We start from the raw sequence: 13,917 nt of genomic DNA, 5'->3' as shown, positions 1-13,917 counted from the left end.
AAAGAAATGCAAAAAAGCAAAATGGCTGTCTGAGGAGGCCTTACAAATAGCTGTGAAAAGAAGAGAAGCGAAAAGCAAAGGACAAAAGGAAAGATATACCCATTTGAATGCAGAGTTCCAAAGAATAGCAAGGAGAGATAAGAAAGCCTTCCTCAGAGATCAATGCAAAGAAATAGAGGAAAACAATAGAATAGCAAAGACTAGAGATCTTTTCAAGAAAATTAGAGATACCAAGGGAACATTTCATGCAAAGAGGGGCTCAATAAAGGACAGAAACGGTATGGACCTAACAGAAGCAGAAGATATTAAGAAGAGGTGGCAAGAATACACAGAAGAACTATACAAAAAAGATCTTCATGACCCAGACAATCACGATGGTGTGATCACTCACCTAGAGCCAGACATCCTGGAATGTGAAGTCAAGTGAGCCTTAGGAAGTATCACAACAAACAAAGCTAGTGGAGGTGATAGAATTCCAGTTGAGCTATTTCAAATCCTAAAAGATAATACTGTTAAAGTGCTGCACTCAATATGCCAGCAAATTTGGAAAACTCAGCAGTGGCCACAGGACTGGAAAAGGTCAATTTTCATTCCGATCTCAAAGAAACACAATGCCAAACAATGCTCAAACTACCGCACAATTGCACTCATCTCACACATTAGTAAAGTAATGCTCAAAATTCTCCAAGCCAGGCTTCAGCAATACGTGAACTGTGAACTTCCAGATGTTAAAGCTGGATTTAGAAAAGGCAGAGGAACCAGAGATCAAATTGCCAACATCCGTTGGATCATTGAAAAAGCAAGAGAGTTCCAGAAAAACATCTATTTCTGCTTTATGGACTATACCAAAGCCGTTGACTGTGTGGATCACAATAAACTGTGGAAAATTCTGAAAGAGATGGGAATACCAGACCACCTGACCTCCCTTTTGAGAATCCTGTATGCAAGTCAGGAAGCAACAGTTAGAACTGGACATGCAACAACAGACTGGTTTCAAATAGGAAAAGGAGTACATCAAGGCTGTATATTGTCACACTGCTTATTTAACTTATACGCAGAGTACATCATGAAAAACGCTGGGCTGGAGGAAACACAAGCTGGAATCAAGACTGCTGGGAGAAATATCAATAACCTCAGATATGCAGATGACACCACCCTTATGGCAGAAAGTGAAGAGGAACTAAAGAGTGTCTTGATGAAAGTGAAATAGGAGAGTGAAAAAGTTGACTTAAAAGCTCAGCATTCAGAAAACTAAGATCATGGCATCTGGTCCCATCACTTCATGGCAAATAGATGGGGAAACAGTGAAAACAGTGGCTGACTTTATTTTTCTGGGCTCCAAAATCACGGCAGATGGTGATTGCAGCCATGAAATTAAAAGATGCTTACTCCTTGGAAGGAAAGTTATGACCAACCTAGACAGCATATTAAAAAGCAGAGACATTACTTTGTAAACAAAAGTCCATCTAGTCAAGGCTATGGTTTTTCCAGTAGTCATGTATGAATGTGAGAGTTGGACTATAAAGAAAGCTGAGCACAGAAGAATTGATGCGGTTGAACTGTGGTGTTGGAGAAGACTCTTGAGAGTCCCTTGGATTGCAAGGAGATCCAACCAGTCCATCCTAAAGAAATCAGTCCTGGGTGTTCATTGGAAGGACTGATGTTGAAGCTGAAACTCCAATACTTTGGCCACCTGATTGTAAGAGCTGACTCATTTGAAAAGATCCTGATGCTGGGAAAGATTGAAGGCAGGAGGAGAAGGGGACAACAGAGGATGAGATGGCTGGATGGCATCACCGACTCAATGGACATGAGTTTGGGTGGATGCCGGGAGTTGGTGACGGACAGGGAGGCCTGGCATGCTGCAGTTCAAGGGGTCGCAAAGAGTCAGACATGACTGAGCGACTGAACGAACTGAAAACTGTTTTTTAGAAGTTATTAATGGCTTAATAACTGACATATTTAATCCTTTGGCCTAATGATTGACACATTTAATCACTTTTTTCATTCTTCATTATCTTTGACCCATTCTTTTTGATACTCTCTCTCATACTTTAAATATCCTGGCACTTTAGCCCTTTTCCTTAAAAAGTGACAGAGTGGGTTTGGTCTTAAAGGAGCAGGGATCAGGAGGAATCAAGGCTACAAGTTACTGCCCTCACGTGCATTAGAAGGTGGCTGCTTAGTAAGAAATCAAGGAATTAAGCAATTGATTAAGAGAATAAAAAAAAGGATAAATTACTATAATATTTCTCAGAATATCTCCCTATTATTTGATGGACCCCAGGAGAGTTTTCTTCCTCTATAACAATTCAGTGTTTAAAGCATGTGGATTTCCTCAAGCTTCAACTTCTTAACCTAGTATGTGTATATATTCTTTCTTCTATGAAGAACCATAGGAAACGTTAGGTAAAATATTTAGAATTCCCTGACATTTATAAACAATGTTCCCAATACTTTCAATTAGGGACTAGTTTTTCCTTTCAAGAGCTTTCAATTTGAATTCAGAATAGAGGGATTTATATGATTCTGGAATGCCTCCAAATTCACAAGCTCTTCATTGCCGAGTAAAGGGTGTGAAAGGACTTGTAAATATTTGGTGAGTAGCCTGTGTCTTTCAAATCAAAATATCCCCCCTTCTGGTATTTTGGCATGAACTGAAAATGCCCCAGGCCTGGGCCTTGACTTTTGACTCAAATGTAAAAGATTAAAAATAAATGTTAACATATAGGAAGGTCTTAATCATCCCCCTGAGCCCTATATTTTCCATAAATACCTATTATAAAATGGGAATTTCCTATGTGTCTTGAATGAGGAGAGTGTAGTGTGGGCCTGATGTCTGAGAGGGGGTTGGGGTGGGGCAGAAAGTGAGAAAAAAGCCATCTCACTACCACTGCTTCCTAATTTAAGCCAGTAGGGAGCAAGGAGTGTTTCTCATGGTAGGTGGGAATTCCCCAATTACTTCCTTTAGCTTCCTTCTAGTCTGACAACTAGAAGTATAAGATCTCTGAACTGCAGGGTAGGAGAAGATTCTACTTTTACTAACTTTCAAACTTAAAATTTTAAAACTTAAAAGATTAAAACTTTGCTGTTTTAATCTGGTCAGAATGAAAACCACAATCACAGAAAAGTAACCAAAGTGATCACATGGATCACAGCTTTGTGTAGTTTAATGAAATAATGAGCCATGCCGAGTAGGGCCACCCAAGACAGATGGGTCATGGTGGAGGGTTCTGACACTATGTGGTCCACTAGAGAAGGGAAGAGCAAACCACTCCAGCGTTCTTGCCTTGAGAACCCCACGAGCAGCATGAAAAGGCAAAAAGATAATGACACTGAAAGATGAAGCCCCCAGGTCACAAGGTATCCAATATGCTACTGGAGAAGAACGGAAATAACTCCAGAAGGAAAGAACAGGCTGAGCCAAAGCAGAAACAATGGCCAGGTGTCTGGTGGTGAAAGTAAAGTCCAATGTTGTAAAGAGCAATACTGCATAGGAACCTGGAATGTTAGGTCAATGAAACAAGGCAGATTGAAAGTGGGCAAACAGGAGATGGCAAGAGTGAAAATCGATATTTTAGAAATCAGTGAACTAAAACAGACAGGAATGGGTGAATGTAATTCAGATGACCATTACATCTACTCCTGTGGGCAAGAATCCCTTAGAAGAAATGGAGTAGCCCTCAGAGTCAACAGAAGAATCCAAAATATAGTCCTTGGGTGCAGTCTCAAAAATGACAGAATGGTCTCGGTAGTTTGTTTTCAAGGAAAACCATTCAAGATTACAGTAGTCCAAGTCTATGCCCCAACCACTAATGCCGAAGAAGCTAAAGTTGAATGGATCTGTGAAGACCTACAAGACCTTTTAGAACTAACACCAAAAAAAAAGATGTCCTTTTTATTCACAGGGACTGGAATGCAAAAGCAGGAAGTCAAGAGACACCTGGAGTAAAGGCAAGCTTGTCCTTGGAGTACAAAATGAAGCAGGGCAAAGGCTAAGAGAATTGAACACTCCGGGCACAGCAAACATCCTCTTCCAACAAAAGAAGAGACGACTCTACACATGGACATCAGCAGATGGTCAATACTGAAATCAGAATGATTATATTCTTTGCGGTCAAAGATGGGGAAGCTCTATACAGCCAGCACAGAGAGCATGGGAGATGACTGTGGCTCAGATCATGAACTCCTTATTTCAAAATTCAGACATAAATTGAAGAAAGTAGGGAAAACCACTAGGCCATTCATGTATGACCTAAATCAAATTCCTTATGATTATACAGTGGAAGTGACAAATAGATTCAAGGGATTAAATTGGATAGACAGAGTGCCATAAGAACCATGGATGGTGATTCATATCATTGTACAGGAGGCAGACATCAAAATCATGCCCAAGAAAAAGAAATGCAAAAAGGCAAAATGATTGTTTCTGGAGGTCTTACCAATAGCTGAGAAAAGAAAAGAAGTGAAAGGCAAAGGAGAAAAGGAAACATAAACCCATCAGAATGCAGAGTTCCAAAGAATACCAATGGGAGATAAGAAAGCCTTCTTAAGTGAACAGTGCAAGGAAATAGAGGGAAATAATAAAATGAGACAGACTACAGATCTCTTCAAGAAAATTAGAAATACCAAGGGAACATTTCATGCAAAGATGGGCACAATAAAGAAATGGTATGGACCGAACAGAAGCAGAAGATATTAAAAAGTGGCAGGAAAACACAGAAGAACTATACAAAAAAGGTCTTAATGACCTGGACAACCACAATGATGGGATCACTCACCCAGAGCCAGACCTCCTGGAGTGTGAAGTCAAGTGGGACTTAAGAAGCATCACTACAAATGAAGCTAGTGGAGGTGATAGAATTCCAGCTAGCTATTTCAGATCCTAAAAGATGATGCTGTTAAGGTGTTTCACTCAATATACCAGCAAATTTGGAAAACTCAGCAGTGGCTACAGGACTGGAAAAGGTCAGTTTTCATTACAATCCGGAAGAAGGGCAATGCCAAAGAATGTTCAAACAACCATACAATTAAACTCATTTCACATGTTGACAAGGTAATGCTCAAAATCCTTCAAGCTAAGTGTCAACAGTTTGTGAGCCAAGATCTTCCAGATGCTCAAGCTGGATTTAGAAAAGGCAGAGGAATGAGATATCAAGTTGCCAACATCTGTTGGATCATAGAAAAAGAAAGGGAATTCCAGAAAAAATCTATTTCTGCTTCACTGACTAAGCCAAAGCCTTTGACTGTGTGGATCAAAACAAACTGTGGAAAATTCTTATAGGGATGGGAATACCAGGCCACCTTACCTGCCTCCTGAAAAACCTGTATGCAGGTCCAGAAAAAAAGTTATAACCAGACATGGAACAAAGGACTGGTTCAAAATTCGGAAAGGAGTATGTCAAGGCTGTATTTAACTTACATGCAGAGTACATCATGTGACTTGCCAGACTGAATGAAGTTCAAGCTGGAATTAAGAATGCTGGGAGAAACAGCAATAACCTCATATACGCAGATGACACCACCTTTATGGCAGAAAGTGAAAAGGACCTAAAGAGCCTCTTGATGAAGGTGAAACAAAGTGAAAAAGCTGGGTTAAAACTCAACAATCAAAAAATGAAGATCATGGCATCCAGTCCCATCACTTCATGGCAAATAGATGGGGAAAAATGGAAACAGTGACAGACTTTATTTTCTTGGGTTCCAAAATCACTGTGGATGGTGACTACAGCCATGAAATTAAAAGACAATTGCTGCTTGGAAGAAAAGCTATGACAAACCTTTACAGCATTTTGAAAGCAGAGACATCACTTCGCTGACAAAGGTCCCTATAGTCAAAGCTATGGTTTTTTAGTAGTCAAGTACGGATGTGAGAGTTGGTCAACAAAGAAGGCTGAGTGCCAAAGTTGTGATGCTTTTGAAAGTGCTGGAGAAGAGTCTTGAGAGTCCCTTATATGGCAAGGAGATCAAACCCGTCAGTCATAATGGAAATCAATCCTGAATATTCATTGGAAGGACTGGTGCTGAATCTCCCTTACTTTGGCCACCTGATGCGAGTAGCCAACTCATTGGAAAAGACCCTGATGCTGGGAAAGCCTGAAAGCAGGCATAGAAGGGGAAGACAGAGGATGAGATGATGCATGGCATCGTCAGTTCAATATACATGAGTTTGAGCAAACTCTGGGAGATAGTGAAGGACCTGGAAGCCTGGCGTGCTGCAGTCCATGGGGTTGCAAAGAGTTGGACACAACTAAGCGACTGAACACATCACAAATGTTTTCATGGGAAAAGTGCTTTACAAGTTACCTGATCTCCTCTTTTATTTTTATTTAATTTTTGTGGGGTTTAAACGTTTTTGAGGTTAACACATACACAAAAATTGCTGAAATTTTTCATACACATTTACCCATTTCACCATGGCCTAGATGAAATATAGAACATGAAGTATATTATACGTTTTTTCCCATGCCTGCATCCACCCCCAGTTAATAATATACCTCTAAAATTAACTTTTATTCTTATGTTTATCACTATTAAATTAATCATTTTTGAATTTCATATAAGTAGAATTTTATGGTATATATTTATTTATTTTGGACATTTTGGCCTGCATTGTGTCTGTAAGACTCAGTTATGATATTGCATCTCACAGTAGTCTGTTTTTTTTATCTATTGTGTAATATTCGTCTATGAACATGCCAAAATTCACTTGTCCATTCTACTCTTGAAGGTCAAGTTAGTAGTTTGCAGTTTTGTATATTATTAATAAAGCTGCCATGAACATTCTTGTACATGCATTTTGCTGCACAAATGCCCTCATTTTTCTTTAACAGATATCTAGAGAAAAATTTCTGGATTATAAAACGAGTGATGTCAGTAGGTAGTGCCAGGAAGCTTTTCAGAAAGCCTGGGCCATTACAATGCCATTGTAAAATGCATGAGGGTCTGGTTGCTCTGTAACTTCACTAAAATTTGTATGATTCAACTGTTATGTTAAAGTGGCTGTAGTTTTTGTTTTTAATTGCTGTGTAGTGTTCTAAAATAAATATTTTATAATTCATATGTCTGTTCTATATGATACAGAATAGATGTAATTCACATATCTGTATACTACTGAAAGACATGTGAGTCCTTACCCATTATGGTGGAGTGTAATAGTGTTCCTCTGGGGCTTCCATTTGTGTTTCCCTGAGGATATATTATGTTGAATATCCCTCTCATATTCTTTTGCAAGTGGAAAAACATGTCCCTAAAACACATGTTATGGGTTGAATCATTCTCCCAAAATTCGTATGTTGAAGTCCCAGATCCCCGTATCTCAGAATGCAACCTTATTTAGAAAATTGAATTGTTACAGATGTAAAGGATGAGGTCATCCTAGACGAGAGTGAGCCCCAGATCCAATATAACTGGTGTTTTTATAGAAAGGGGACATTTGGACATAGAAACATACATAGGTAGAAAGTTATGTAAACAGATACAGGGAGAAAATGGCCATCGACAGGTCAAAGAGAGAGGCCTGGAACACATCCTTCCCTCACAGACCTCAGAAGGAACCCACCCCGATAACATCTAACTTTCAGACCTCTAGCATCCATAACTGTGAGATAAGAAACTTCTGTGAGGCACACAATCCACCTGCCAATGCAGGAGATGCAGGTTCGATCCCCGGGTCAGGAAGATCCCCTGGAGGAGGAAATGGCAACCCACTCCATGATTCTTGCCTGGGGAATCCCATGGACAGAGGGGCCTGGCGGGGTACAGGCCACGGGGTCACAAAGAGTCAGACACAACTCAGCAACTGAGCGCACATACACACACAGTTCATAGTCCTTTGTTTTAGCAGCCTAGCAAACCAACACAAGCAGAACGGGGTGCTCACCACTCTGCCATGGTCAGTAATCTCCCGATACAATGCCACCTGTTTCTTCTAAGGGGAAATGTCACTTATGTGGCAGCCTGAATGGCATCATTCCTCAGAACACATTTTGGACCCTGCCATTACAGAAGGGAGCTGGCATAAGGGTGACCTAAGATGGGACTGAACATCAAAGATTTTCATCCTGAAGAATTAATGGAGCAGGAAACAGGGCTAGGGTTCATGATAAGCCCGTTTTCTTAAATAAACCTTGAGGTGATGTTTCATCCTTGTTTTCTGCTTCTCCAATTCTTTTTTTTTTTTTGCTTTTCCATTTCTGAAAAAGGAAAATGAATTTTCCATTTAGCCGTTATTGAGAATCATCTGCACTTCACCATGCACTAAGACCAAGAATCTTTATTTGTGGGCTTCACTAATCTCACTAATTCATTAGAAACATGATTAAAGCAAAACAGAATTTATAATACCGATGTCAAAATAATATTTATGAAGGTTTACGCATAAAAAGATATCATTCACCTCATAAGATTTAAACCTGTAGTGATAGAAATAATGCTTGGCTGTTTCAGTTCTGTACCATATTAGTCTGAATGATCTATCTACCTTATAACTGTCACTCTAATATCATCTGCCTTAGTGAATTAGAGATTGCAACGGAGCAAATGAAATATGGGAAAGAAAACTCTCTCTCCCAGAAGAATGCAGAATTTACAAGCGCTAAGTAAAACAGCACACAACAGCAAGATAAATAAACCTCTATGTACTGCAGATGGGAAGACATGTCTCAGTAGCGCTTGTTTCTGACAGACTTTCTGCCCACCTAGAAGATAACAGCTGGAACAAACGGAACAGAGAAATTAACACCTGAGAGTAATACTGTGACCATCTGTAGCTGTGAATAAGCAGGGAGTATGCAAACATGAAACTGATGAAAACAGTTGACATTTTTTTTTTCTTTTCTTTTCTCTTCTGGAATATGCATGACAATATTAGAAGGATACAAATGACTTTAACGAACATCTTGGCATAACTAACCCTCACAAAGGATTGAGAACTCTGGGCTAAAATTTAAAGTGATAATTATCTTCTTTTTGTAAATCAGAGTGTCTGAAGAAAGGACAGCAGGTTGGTGGAGCTGCATTTACGAAGCCCTGACAGGGGAATGGTGCTGTACGAAAGGTTAACTCCCTCTCCTATCAACCCCCTTGGACTTTTCTCTAGAAAATTGCCCTTGGTACATCCTGACATTCCTGCTGTTCATAATGGGCACAGTGAAAGGTTACAAGTGGAACAGCTCTCAAGATGTCCCAGCTTCCAGCTGCAAACATTTCTCTGAAGGGTCCATTAACACTGACTTTCAGAGCAACAATACAGCATGCCATTTCCCTTTTCCAGCTGCCTGGTAGTCAGCCAATTCCCGGACCAAAGTTTATATTAAAAATTAGAGAAACGATCTAACTTATTGTTCAGTGCTATGCATTTAAGTCATCTCTCCTGTGATTGGTTCACTATCCAGAAATATTCAGCTCCACAAATTGCAATATCAGTGGAGAGATACAGTTTCACTTTAATAAATCCTTTTGGCCTGAATTTTGTATTTTGCACCTTTGGATCTAAGCAAATGATTAAGTAAGCAGCTCATCAGATAAAAATAGGCCTTCATCATTTGAATCTACTTTGCATGTTTTATTTAACAACCAGAAAGCAGGCACAGAATATGGCATACCCATATCTAAGAACTATTCCTCAGGCTCCAGGTTCAGTTTACACATGTAAAGAGATAAACAGTTTTTGCTCCAACTATTAAAATATGAAGTATTATTTCATCATAAAGTTCCAGGTTCTTTATAGTTCTAGTAATATTAGAATATTTCTTTCTAGTAATAACATAAATGTTACCTCAGGGATATCACGTCATCTTTGTATATACTCTGTAGACAATCCTGTATATACTAATCTGAGATGATTTCATACGCTGCATGTAAATCAAACCTGAATTTCCAAACATATATTCTTACCAGTCTCCCTTATTTGCTGGCTGTATCTTTATAGCCAAAGTTGTGAGGCAAAACCTTCAAAATGTTGAACCAACACCACCTCCCACTTGTCTATTTGCTGGTCGTTCCTCTTTGAGGTGTATCATCTCGCCACTCCTTCAAGATAAAGAGAGCAGGTGCACACACTGGGGCTTGCTCTGCTTAACTGTTTCCTCATTAGAGAATTTCAGGATCGCAGAGGGCTTTAGAGGTCATTTGGAGCAGCCCTAAATTGACTGGCTACACACTGTCTACCCAGGAAAGCAATGGATATTTACTGATCATGTTCAGAAATACTTCTTGGCCTGGAGGTGTCTTTATTAATCTAAATCTCAACAACACCTGAGACCCACAGATACAGATGAGTGAAAGGGTCCTTTCAAAGTTAGAAAATCCAGTAAGGCAGGAGTATTTGAGATTCGGTTATTCTCCATTTGTTTTTTCTCCAGCTGGAGATGCACAATGGGGCTGAAAAAGCATTATAACAGCTTTTTTTTTTTTTTTCACTCAGTAATTTACTTCAGAGGAAAGATCTTAAAAAGAAAAAAAAATCTATCTGTAAAATCTTTGCTTTAATACACAAATCGTCTATTAAAACCCTGAGTGTACTTATATTTTCACCTGCCCACTTGTGATTCCTAATTCCGCTTGCTGTCATTTATGTTGTTTTGCTAAAAGGACACAAGCTGACATCTTCAGTGAAAGACTCACAGCTCCTCCTTATAAGTTCTTAGCAATAACATACAAGATAGGAGAAGGAGAACATTCTCATTTACTGAAAATGTTTGACTTTATGCGCTTATGCCAGGAATATGATTTAACTAGATGGGAAAAAACAATATGAAGAAAACATCTTGTGATTCAAAGGACTCACGGCACACCAGAATATGACTAGAAAAACACATGACCTTTTCAGCACAGACTGAGATCCTGAGCCGCTGAGAGCTTATTGAGAATTGACAGACTGGCCTGATGGGTTTAATCACATTTGAGATATATATATATATATATATATATACACACACACACATATATATATATAAACATCATACTTACTTCTTTGGAGGTAGCTTTTGTAAAGCAGAAATATTATTTGAACGTATTTCCTGTACTGAGGTTGAAGAAAAGATACAAAGGGACAAATCAGAAAGTGAAAGTGGGAAAATTTGGATCTCCATGGAAGTAAGAAACAGGAGAGTAAAGCGTCATTTATAATATGTATATGCGTACTCGCTCAGTCGTGTTCACTTCTTTGCGACCCCATGGACTGCAACTTGCCAGGCTCCTGTGTCCATGGGATTCTCCAGGCAACAATATTGGAGTGGGTTACCATTTCCTCCTCCAGGGGATCTTCCCAACCCAGGGATTGAACCTGCATCTTCTGCACAGGCAGGCAGATTCCTTACCACTGAGCCACCTGGGAAACCTCTATATTATGGTTATAAGGAGATAATAAGGAAACTGTTCCAAGAATACATGTTATTTTCCAGGTACATGACCAATAATGAATTTTCACTACAGAGAGGTAAACTCAAAGAAAACAGATATTTCCTAATTTTCCCAGACAAGTATATAAAATATATACATGCATGTATTTATTTTGAAATAGATAGAGATATATACATGTCAATATATGTCTCCACAAATACATACAGTATGAATTCTCCAACTCTGAATATGAGTGGCTGAAAAACTACATTCCTAGGCATAGTCAAGAGCTATATGTCAATATATTTCTTTGTTGACATAAGTTACTGAAGAGAGAAAATTTACTAGAAAGTAAGAGGAAGAATGGGAATTATATGGTGGTAAATGCAAAGATAAGACCATTTACTACTCCTTACAAAAGGGAGCAGTTTGCACTGACAAATATACATACACACATGGATATAGGATATATACAGATAAACACATATACATTTTATATACAGATATGAGAGATTTCGTGCTTCTCTGGTAGCTCAGCTGCTAAAGAATCCACCTGCAATGCAGGAGACCCTGGTTCGATTTTTGGGTTGGAAAGATTCTCTTGAGAAGGGACAGGGTACCCACTCCAGTATTCTTTGGCTTCCCTGGTGGCTCAGATGGTAAAGAATCCGCCTGCAATGGGGGAGACCTGGGTTCGATCCCTGGGTTGGGAAGATCCCCTGGAGGAGGGCATGTCAACCCACTCCAGTATTCTTGCCTGGAGAATCCCCTGGACAGAGGAGCCTGGTGGGCTACAGTCCACGGGGTCGCAAAGAGTCAGACACGACTGAGCGACTAAGCACTACGGAAAAGTACACCCCCAAAGACCAGAGTATTAAAGAGGAATCATGTAAAACAAGAGAGACAGTTTGTATGAGGCACTTTTTCATTATTTTTGATACATAAATGGGGAAAAAGGCAATGGAAGAATATGCTTATTCTAAATGAAAAACTTGAATACCTACCCCACAACTTTGTGATTACAGTTAATGGATATAAAGTGCCTGGCCCATGTATAGACTTCAAATAATGATCAGAAAGTGTATTCAGGTTCTAAGGAAGAAAGAGTTTGCATAAAATAATGAAAAGATAAAAATAAAAGCCTTAATGTTTTCATCCTTGGAAACCTTGTATATTCTATATTCTGATTTCCTTCTTAAAATTTCATTCTTAATTTCACATGTTTAGTCACACCTCATCCTGGACTGGATTGCATCTCCCCTTGTCCCCAAATTCATATGCTGAAGCTATGGTATCAAGGTGATGGTATTTGAAGATGGAGTCTTCCGGAGATACTTAGATTATAATAATTAGATTATTAGATGATAATTATAACTACTATGGGATTAGTACCCTTGTAAGGAGAAGTACCAAAAAGCTTCAAATAAGAAGGTCAAACGAGCACAGAGCCTGATGGTGGTTACCTATCAGTTCAGGTCAATTCAATCGCTCAGTTGTGTCTGACTCTTTGCTACCCCATGAACCACAGCACGCCAGGCCTCCCTGTCTATCACCAACTCCCAGAGTTTACCCAAACCCATGTCCACTGAGTCGGTGATGCCACCCAACCATCTCATCCTCTGTCGTCCCCTTCTCCTTCTGCCCTCAATCTTTCTCAGCATCAGGGTCTTTTCAAATGAGTCAGCTCTTCGCATCAAGTGGCGAAAGTATTGGAGTTTCAGCTTCAACATCAGTCCTTCCAATGAATATATAGGACTGATCTCCTTTAGGATGGACTGGTTGGACCACCTTGCAGTCCAAGGGACTCTCAAGAGTCTTCTCCCAACACCACAGTTCAAAAACATCAATTCTTCTTTGTTCAGTTTTCTTTATAGTCCAACTCTCACATCCATACGTGACTACTGGAAAAACCTATAGGCCAAGAGAAAAGCCCTTGGAGGAAAATCTACATTACAGCACCTTGATCTCGGACTTTCTAGCCTCTAGAACTGTGATAACACAAATTTCTGTTGTTGAAACCACCCATTTATGGCATTTTTATGGCGTCCCAAGGAAGCAACAGTTAGAACTGGACATGGAACAACAGACTGGTTCCAAATAGGAAAAGGAGTACGTCAAGGCTGTATATTGTCACCCTGCTTATTTAACTTATATGCAGAGTACATCATGAGAAACACTGGGCTGGAAGAAACACAAGCTGGAATCAAGATTGCCGGGAGAAATATCAATAATCTCAGATATGCAGATGACACCACCCTTATGGCAGAAAGTGAAGAACTAAAGAGCCTCTTGATGAAAGTGAAAGAGGAAAGTGAAAAAGGCTTAAAGCTCAACGTTCAGAAAACTAAGATCATGGTATCTGGTCCCATCACTTCATGGGAAATAGATGGGGAAACAGTGGAAACAGTGGATAACTTTATTTTGGGGGGCTCCAAAATCACTGCTGATGGTGATTGCAGCCATGAAATTAAAAGACGCTTATTCCTTGGAAGGAAGGTTATGGCCAACCTAGATAGCATATTTAAAAGCAGAGACATTACTTTGCCAACAAAAGTCTGTCTAGTTAAGGCTATG

At 39.5% G+C, this 13,917-nt stretch overlaps 1 protein-coding gene across 3 annotated transcripts in view; it reads right to left on the bottom strand.

Moving 5' to 3' along the window:
- Window positions 1–13,917, bottom strand: part of LOC145509640 (uncharacterized) — a 596,722-nt gene that overhangs the window by 456,696 nt on the left and 126,109 nt on the right. The window lies entirely within an intron of this gene.

This window comes from Giraffa tippelskirchi, chromosome 6 (genome assembly GCF_054371585.1).
Source record: "Giraffa tippelskirchi isolate mGirTip1 chromosome 6, T2T-mGirTip1v1.2.pri, whole genome shotgun sequence".
NCBI lineage: Eukaryota > Metazoa > Chordata > Mammalia > Artiodactyla > Giraffidae > Giraffa > Giraffa tippelskirchi.
The sequence above is the reverse complement of the archived record's forward strand: the minus strand, read 5'-3'. Positions and strand labels throughout refer to the sequence as shown.